Here is a 10387-nt window from a genome sequence, read left to right on the forward strand (position 1 = left end):
TTATTTAATAGATATAAGATTATTCAGATTTTCTGAATCTTTTTTTTTTTTTTTTTTTTTTTTTGAGACGGAGTCTCCCTCTGTCGCCCAGGCTGGAGTGCAGTGGCGCAATCTCGGCTCACTGCAAGCTCCGCCTCCCGGGTTCACGCCATTCTCCTGCCTCAGCCTCTCCGAGTAGCTGGGACTGCAGGCGCCCGCCACCACGCCTGGCTAATTTTTTGTATTTTTAGTAGAGATGGGGTTTCACCGTGGTCTCAATCTCCTGACCACGTGATCCGCCCGCCTCGGCCTCCCAAAGTGCTGGGATTACAAGCGTGAGCCACTGCGTCTGGCCTTTCTGAATCTTTTTTGCCAGTTTTGTTCAACTTAGATGAACTAAGTTCATCTAAGTTGTTGAAATTATTGACATAAAGTATTGATAATTTTTCTTTATTATCTTTTTAATATCTATAAGACTTGTGGTAATGTTTCCTCTTCTATTCTTGATGTTGGTAACTTGTGTTTTTAAAACCATTTTAAAATAATTTGAATAATTATATATATTTCTATATTACATAATTAAAAATAGCAAGAAGCAAACTTCATGTAAATGTGGCTTAACTACTAATGAAAGTCACATTTGTAGATTTAGTACAAAGGAAATCTAAGAATATTGGGGTTTCTTGAAGTTAAAAGGAATTAACCTTTAGTCAATCAGTGATAGTTATATAGACATGGCCATCATAACTCAAAATAGGATTCTTGGTGGTAGTCATTACATGAATAAATGGATAAATACATGTCTTAATTGCAGAATGAAATAAAATAGATTGATATTAAATGGATATTCATGAAATTATTGCTCCTTGATCAGTACTCATTGCCTCATGCATTATCTCTCTAAAATACAAATGTGTTGTTGTAAATCCCCAAATGAAAATTTTTAATGGGCCAAGTGGCTCATGCCTATAACCCCAGTACTTTAGGAAGCAAAGGCAGGAGGATCACTTGAGCATAGGAGTTCGAGAACAGAGTGGGCAACATAGTGAGACCCTGTCTCTACAAAAGAAAAAAATTATCCGGGCCTAGTGGCCCATGTGTGCCGGTAGCCCCAGCTACTCAGGAGAGTAAGGTAGGAGGATTGCTTGAGTCCAGGAGGTCAAGGCTGCAGTGAGCCACGTTCGTGCCATAGCACTCCAGCCTGGGTGACAGAGTGAAACCCTGTATCAAAAAAACAAAGACATCTTCAATCATTTTCCATCATTTCTATTATTCATTTGAATGTGCTGTGGTGGCATATAAGGCTTTTGATACCATGATCCCATTTTATTTACCCAACTTTATTTCGTACCTCTTTCCACAATATATTGCAGCCACCCTAAACACAATTCTTTCACTAATTTAATTATTTTGCCTCACTTCCCCATACTTTCTCATGTTGCCCCTCTATTATCTGAATTTTTCTTTTTTCTTTCAAGGCCAAACTCAAAAGGTCATGGTTATATGAAGTTTTTCTTATCCCACTCCCAGTATAATTAATAACTTCTTTTTCTGATCTTCATGGCATTTGCACACCCCTCTAGTCTATTACAACACGTGCCACAACTAGTAAGGTTTAGATGTTTAAGTGGCTGCTCCGTAACAAAACAGAAGCTCTTTGAGGACAGTAAATGTATTATTCATTTTTGTCTCTCAAACTTCTGGCACAATGCTTTGAATATTGTAGGCACTGAACAAATGTTTACTTAGTAATTCATAGTCCCAAATCAGTCTCACTCACAGGATAGATGAGAACAATTTTATAGAGGAAGATGCTGTTCTTTGGTCTGGGAAAACACCAGCAGTCTGGATCACTTCATTTATCAATATGAGTACTTTTTATCACAAAGGGGAGCGATCCAAGTGTAAGTTCAGCTGAGAAAGGATGATCATTTTCATGCACAAAAGAAACTACAGCCATCAAAACAATTTTAAAATAATTGGAGGTTATACTTAGCTGCTGGATGAACAGCATGAGTATACTGTTAATTTTGCAGGTCAACATTATGACCTCAGATGTGAGTTTTCAAAAGGATTAATACTGCATTATAAATACAATCCTAAGAATGTGCTGGAAAATTGCTACAAGGTGTACTGGGACAGAGACATGATAACATCATTAAAGCCCACCAACACACTAGATGGTCTCCTGTTTGACAAGCCTTATAAAATTGTGGTACTTATTAGTATTCCTCTTTTACTAAGCATAAATATTATAAGAAATACACAGAAAGCAAGCAAATAAATAGGTCAGATTAAGGAGCAAAAAGAAAAATAACATTTACAGCACATCGAAGTAATGCAAATTAGCATCTCAGTGCCTCTATTTAATTATCAGTTGGTGTTTAAGGATATATACCAAGTTAAATATTTTAAGGAACAACATTCATCATGTTTGTGTTAGTTCCAAATATAGTATTTCTGAAAATAACAAAGCTTTTTCTTCTTAGCATGATAAATTATTATAAATCACACAAGAGTGTGGTTTTCCACCTCTTATCCACACAAGCAAAACTGAAAGATGTGATATACACCTATGAGTAATAGTGGTTCATTACAGTACTTATAATGCAGTCTCTCTATACACCCACTCCCATCACATTAAGAAGAATTGTAATAGGGCATGTTAGTGATGACACCATTTATTCTCCTTATACAGCCTTCTTGAGGAATTTGACCCTCTACAATGTTGGAAGAAACAGAAGTTTATATCACGTATTCCCTCAGCAATTGTGCATTAGATGCTTGAACCAAGGATGCAATCAGCAACTGTGTTAATGGCCACAAAAGCTAGATGTGTAAGGTTGTATAGCAACTGAGGCCATCACTGAGGGGTATTAATTGTGAGTCGTGTGTGTTCGATAAGCAGGTAGGGAGCACTGAGATAAGAGATCATGTGATTTTGGAAAGTGGGAGAGATGGAAACATAACTGGCTGTGGGCTCTGATAGCTTTCTTATTCTCAGTTCATTCCAGTTGTAATACTCAATGATTCTTCCTGCCCTTGGATTCTGTGATTTCCTTGGTTTCAGCTTTCTCCAGAGTGCGTCTCTTTTTTACAGTCATACAGTTCTTAAGCATCAGGACAGAGAGTTAGAAAATAAATCAGTAAATGGCTATGTAATTGAAAGTTTTATGATCTGATTAATCTGGGAACTATAAGTACAGTTGATCTATTAAAGTACTATCAACATACCAAGGTTGCCAAATATTTTGAAATATTTATTCTTTTTTTATTTTACTTTTTTTTCTTTACCTCATTCTACAGTCCAAAGCCAACATATTTATTCTTTATTGAGGTTTAGGAAATAAGGATTTGGAGTTCATAATATTCCTTATTTCAGATCACTTTTCAGAGTGGCTTCTCTAGGAGTTGATAAATATTTTCTGTAAAGGCCCAGATGTAAGTTTAGGCTTCATGGACCATTGGTTTCTTGCACCTTCTCAACTCTGCCATTGTGGTGTTGAAGGCACTGTGGAAGCGTCCATAGGCAATAAGTAAATGAGTGAGTTGAGTTTCAATAAGACAGGCAGTAGGCTACATTTGGCCTTTGGCCGTAATGTGCTGACACCTGGACTAAGCAGTTATGAACCTCTAGGCTTAAGCAACTTCAAGTTTTAATATTAATTCTTCCAGTGATTCCCTGTAACCTAGGAAATATGTTCAGTGTTTTATAGACTCATGTTTTTTAGTTTATAAAATGACAGTGTGATGATTTTAATTGGCCTCATAGAATTTGATGGAGAATATTTAATTAATCAGACCAAATGAGATTAACTACAGTTAAGTAGTGAATACAGTGCCTGGCATGGAATTTATCAAAAGTGGTAAAGAGTGCCGTTGTTATTTGTGAGAGGGAGATGGAACATTGAAGAGAAAGACGTTCATAAACTCTGTTCATTTTACTGACCAATCACCTATTAAATAGGAAGCTTTAAAAAATTTAAAATACTGGTAAATTAAATTTACTGCCAGGAGCTATAAGTATCCCCATAACAAGAGGGGAAAAAATGAATCACACTGTAATTGCTAAGAAATATAATTTGACGTAGTGTTATATATAAAAGATTGTTTAATATGTTAGGAAAATATGTTATTTGCTTCTTTGTTAACATAAAAAAACTACAATTCCAACCTGTCAGTTTAGATTCATCCAGGCCTGAATGAAAAATCTTACCATTTGTCTGCTAGATAGAGTCTAGTTAAATTTCTAATAAAGTCTTGACTGGTGAGACTAAAGATATAAAAGGATCAGGAAGCCACATCCCTCCCTTCTGTGTTTCTTCTAGAAAAAGGTCAAGGATCGAGTGACTGAGAGAGAGGCTTCTATCATTGTTCTCTTAAGTCTGAAGTTATCTTCCAGACTGCAGATAAGTAGATTATAAAAGAGTGATCCCATACACTGTAGGACAGCAAGCCTCCTAGGTCCAAGAAATCCTTACCCTATGTGCTCTAAAATTATAGGATTCTTGAAGCATCAGTGTGTTTATCTGGCATTTATCGGAGTTCAAGCCTACCTTATAGTCTTTGCAGCAACCCCAGGGAAGAATAGAGGAGGTGGGGGAGAAAAGGAGGGAAAATAATTTTCCTTTCGAGAAAGAGGAAAATTTAGTCAAAAGATTTTATTTCTGATGGCAACCATAAACCACTCTGTCCTGATGGTGAATCCCTAGATTTTGGCTGTGGTCAGCCCTAAAACATTCACCTGATGCGCTGATCTGGCAACTGTTGGGAAACGCTCTGAAAGGCTTTGCTGCTTGCTTCTTTCTCCTCCACTTGGAAACTCAAATTGCTCTCAAAAGAGGTCTCTGGCAAGCTAGACTCCAGGCCCATGTACCTGATCCAAGCCGCTTAATCATCTGGCCTGGAAATTTAAGATGCATATCCCTGGGGCCTACCCCAAACCTACTGAAATAGAAGCTTTGAGCTGTATGGGAGGTGGCGCCTTAGAATTCAAGAACCTGCATTTTTTAATAGATTCCCCAGTTGATTGTTAAGCAAAGTAAAAACAAAGGTTGCCTTCCTTTCCAGAAACACTTTTATAACTAACCCTTCTTCACCACACTGCTTAATTCTTGTCATTATAAGGGTCACCATGTCCAAAGTGCTGCTGTCAAGTGGCTGTGTCCTGAACTTCTGGAGAAATTTTCATGACTAAATGATATTAACACTGATGGAGCTGGTCTAAGGAGTTTTCTTAAATCAAGATGGGCCAAACTGGACAGGATTAAGCAGACAGGGTTAAGCTGTTGAAGTTCTGTATGCTGTAAATGGGGTTTTTAACCTGGGGTCCACAGATCCTCACAAGAATCTTACCACTTGTAAGGTTCATGGATGGGAAAAAAATGTTTACAACTTTATTTGTACTAGTCTGTAACTGAAAATTAACATTTCTTTCTACTGTGAATTTGGCAATAAACCACACTAGTGTGAGCAGTACCTATGACTCTGTCACCATTAGAAATCACAGATATTTCTGTTACCACATTTAAGTTGTTATGAATAGCTTAAAATATCATTTACATTCATCACAACTTCAAATTATGGTTGTTTTTAGACTTGCCACTAGATCTTTTTAAAAATGTAAAGGAAACACAAGATATTACCCTATCACACATTTAAAAAATATTTTGGTAACTGTAATTTCAATATAGTTGGTTGCCTTTGTAAGCTTATAATTTTATTATATACATTAAGAAACATTATTCTGAGATGTAGTCCATAGGCTTTACCTTTCTCAGAATAATTTTCTAATTGTATATTACTATATGACATAATGTATAACATATATTATTATATGGCAATCATAAATGATTGCCAAAGAAGTCTGTGGAATTTAGAAAAGTTAAAAACCCCTGTTCTAAAGGAATCCTAAACCATCAAGTGGCTTTTGAAATAATAGAAGTGAGTGTTGCCTTGTTTTTTCATTTTTTTGTTTTTCGTTTTGAGACAGGGTCTCCCTCTGTTACCCAGGCTGGGGTGCAGAGGTGTGATCTCAGCTCACTGGAACCTTGACCTTCCAGGTTCAAGCCATCTTCCCACCTCAGCCTCCCAAGTAGCTGAGACCACAGGCATGCACCACCACTCCTGGGCAATTTTTGTATTTTTTGTGGAGACTAGGTTTCACCACGTTGCCCAGATTGGTGAGCCACCCACCGGCGTCAGCCTCGCAAAGTAATGGGATTACAGGCATGAGCCACTGCGCCTGGCCAGCATTGGTTTCTGTTGGTTTAACTCTGTGTTAATTGTCATCACTAATATACTGGATGCTTCCCAAGTACTACCTAAACCTCAGACTAAGGACAAAAGCTTCTTTATCCTTGTCCATTTAACCAGCTTCACAGTAACCAACCCTGTCAGCACATGGAATCTAACCCCTTGTGGCCCTGACTGGTGATCTTGATACTTTGTACCCTGTAGCCCTCTGTAGCCCTACTGTAGTCTAGCTGGCAATTCTTTGGTTCTTTATTTAATCATGGTCTTTACTCAAAAGCGCGCTTTGGCTTGTCCTGTATGTGAAGCATTCTGCTCCTTATGGAAGGGAATAGAAATGAACTATGAGGTATGTTTTCTAGTAGGACAGTGGTCCTCATGCTCCGATACTTGAGGTCCTGTGATTAGGGGTTCAGTGCATGAACACGAATGCCTAGGTCACTTTTTTTTTTCCTGCCACTTACTAGCTGAGTGACTTTGGGCAGACTGCTCCTTGTGCCTCTGTTTTTCCATCCGTAAAGTGAAGATCATATATGGGTGCTTTCAGGACAGTACTTACTATATAGTTAGCATGTGATAAACATTAGTTATGAAATATATAGAATTCAGGTCCACAGCCCAAACTCCTGACTCAGAATCTCTGGAGGCTTGGCCTCGTGCATTTTCTCAAGTTCCACAAATGATTTTGATATACTTTAGAGCAGTGTTTCTCAGCCTTTCATTATTTTCCCCCAATAAGATTTTTTTCCTCTGATTGCCACCCCCCTCATGAAATTTGCTCATGAAATTTGAATGGCACAGATATATGGTACTATATATCTGTTTATGTACCTTGGCCATCTGAAGGCTGACAAAACCATGGTTACTATTGCACTCCAGCCTGGGCAACAGAGCGAGACTCCATCTCAAAAAAAAAAAAAAAAACATGGTTACTAAGATTTTTGTACGCCCTCCCCACCAAGAAACAATTTTAGCCCTCCCCATTGAGAATGCATGCTTTAAAACCATGAGTTCTCAATCTTGGCTCCATATTAGAGTGAAATAAGGAAGCTTTAAAAAAACACCCATGCCAGGGACACACAACCAGACCAGTTAAATTAGAACCTCTGGGGTGGTCTTTTTAAAGATCGCCAGATGATTCTGATCTTCAGCCAAAGTTGAGAAACACTGTTTTAGAGTTTGAGATCCTCTTACAAGAGATTAAAATCTGGTTGGCAAGCAGGACCTACAAACATGATCATAAACAATGCAGAAATGTACGGAACAGTGAGTGCGATAGAGTTCAGAAAAAGGAGAAATGAATACAGGGTGTTCTGACTAGGAGAGGCTTTGTGAGCTGGACAGACAATCTGGGCAGTATTTTGAAAAGAGAATGAAAAAGAAATTTTTAATGTGGAAACAACATAGCCAAAGGTATAAAAGGACATAGGGTGCTTGGGGGAGGCAGTAGATTGTATGGTGGCCTCCCAAAAGACAAGTCCACCTGGAATCTGTGAAGGTGACTTTATTTGGAAAAAAGGTCTTTGTAGCTGTAGCTGAGTTAAGGATCTTGAGATGAGAGCATCCTGGATTAGAGTGGGTCCTAAGTCCAATGACAAGTGTCCTTAGAAGAGAAGACAGACAGGAAGAAGGCCATGTGAAGACAGCGGCAGAGTTTGGAGTGATGTGTCTTCCAGCCAAGGAAAACCAGGATTGCCTGCAGTCACCAGAAGCTGGAAGAAGCAGTGATGGATTCTCTCTTAGACTCTTCAGACAGAACAGCTGCTGACACCTCAATTTCAGACTTCTGGCCTCCAGAACTGTAAGAGAACAAATAACTTGTTTTAAGCTACCTAGTTTGCAGTCATGTATTACAGTAGCCTTAAGAAACTAATACAGGGGACAATATGGAAACCAATCTGATAGAGTAAATGAATTGTATTGAGTGAAAAATAAATCTGGAACTATAGTGTGAGTCCAAACAGGAAGGCTATTGTTTGCACACCATATTAGTGAGAGTTCTACAGAGATGTGGAATTAACAGGATATATATAGAGATCTATGAGGAGATTTATTATGGGAATTGGTTCACACAGTTGTGGAGGCCGGTAAGTCCCACAGTCTGCTATCTGCAAACTGGAGAACCAGGAAAGCCAGTGGTGTCATTCAGTCCATGTTTGAAGGGCTGAGAACCTGGGAGTCAATGGTGTAAACCTGAGATCCTGGGGAGCTCTGATGTTTGAGGGCAGGAGAAGATGAATGTTTCAGCTCCAGAAGAGAAAGCAAATTTGTTCTGCCTTTTTGTTCTATCCAGGCTTTCAGTGATTGGATGTTACCCACCCACATTGGTGAGGCATCTTTTTAACTCAGTCTACTGATTTAAATGCTAATCTCTTCTGGAAACACCCTGACAGACATCCCAAGGAATAATGCTTTACCAAGTTAAATGAGTATCTTTTTAGCCAGTCAAGTTGACACCTAAAATTAACCATCACACACAGTATAGTGCCTGCAATGAGAACAGTTAGAGGTCTGGAGATAAAGTGCCACCTGTTGAAACCAATGTCACTAGAAGATTAATCTAGTACTTAATGCTATATAACCTGTAGGAAGTAAGTAAAAATAGGGAAGCCACCTACAATTATAATAAAATTAAATAAGGGAAATGAGGAAAACCTGAATGAATCATATGGTTTTTTTTTTAGAGAGGAAAAGAAAGAAATGGTTTCATGCAATAGAATTTACAGGAAGAATAAAGAAGGCCTTGGTGCCTCATCTGTATGGCCAAGAAGAGGAGGAATGCTTGAAAAATGACTTTAATCTTTGAATTTGGCTGGGCACAGTGTCTCATGCCTGTAATCCCAGCACTTTGGGAGGCCGTGGTGGTAGGATTGCTTGAGTCCAGGAGTTTGAGACCATTCTGGGCAACATATCGGGACCCCTGTTACTGCAAAAAAAAATAAAAAAGAAATTAGCCGAGTGTGATGTGTGCCTGTAGTCCAGCTACTTGGGAAGCTGAGGAGGGAGGACTCCTTGAGCCCAGGAGGTCAAGGCTGCAGTGAACCATGATCGCCCACTGCATTCCAGCCTGGATGACAGAGGGCAATCCTGTCTCTAAAAATAAAATATAAAAATAAGTAAGGTTTGAACTTGAGCAAATAATGTACATGAGATCTAAAATCAAAGACACGTTACCTTTTAATAATTTATTTTAAAATTTAGTTTTTTAAGCAACTTTATTGAGGTATATTTTACATATTCACCTATTCCAAACATACCATTTAATGATTTTTAGTAACTTTACCAAGTGGCACCACCATCACCATAAATCAGTTTTATAACATAACATTTTTGTCCCCAAAGTGGATCCATTATGCTCATTTATAGTCACAGCTCATATAACCCTGCTCCCAATTAACCACTATTCTACTTTCTTTCTCTATAAATGTATCTTTTTGAGAAACCATTTTAGATGAATGGGATCATTCAATGTATGGTCTCTTGTGTCTTGCTTATTTTACTTTATACAATGTTTTTGAGGTTCATTCACCATGTAGCTTGTGTCAATGGTCTGGTTGTTGTTTTGCTTTGTTTTTTTGAGACAGGGTTTTGCTCTTTTGCCCAGGCTGGTCTTGAACTCCCAGTCTCAAGCAATGCTCCCACCTCAGCCTCCTGAGTAGCTGGAATTACAGGTTCTCCACTGTACCTAGCTTAGTCTGTTCCCTTTTTTTGCTAAATAATATTCCATTGTAATGATATGCCTCAGTTTGTCTGTACATTCACCAATTGATGGACATTTGGGTTGTCTTTAATATATGCTGGCATAAACACTCTGGTGCAAGTTTTCATGTGAACATATGTTCTCATTTATTTTGCATAGATAACCTAGTAGTAGAATCGCTTGGTTGTATGGTAGTTTTATGTTTAACTTTTTGAGAAACTGGCAAATCATTTTTTAAAGTGGCTGTATAATTTATATTCTCGTTAGCAATGGTTAAGAGTTCCTTTTTCTCCACCTGCTCACCAACATTTATTACTGTCTGTCTGCTAGCCATTCTAGTGAATGTGATATGGTGTCTCACTGTGGTTTTCATTTGCATTAGCCTAATGAGTAATGATGTTGAGCATCTTTTCATATGCTTATTAGCTATTCATATATCTCTGTTCATGTCTTTTG

Source organism: Nomascus leucogenys, chromosome 21 (assembly GCF_006542625.1).
Source record: "Nomascus leucogenys isolate Asia chromosome 21, Asia_NLE_v1, whole genome shotgun sequence".
Taxonomy (NCBI): Eukaryota; Metazoa; Chordata; class Mammalia; order Primates; family Hylobatidae; genus Nomascus; species Nomascus leucogenys.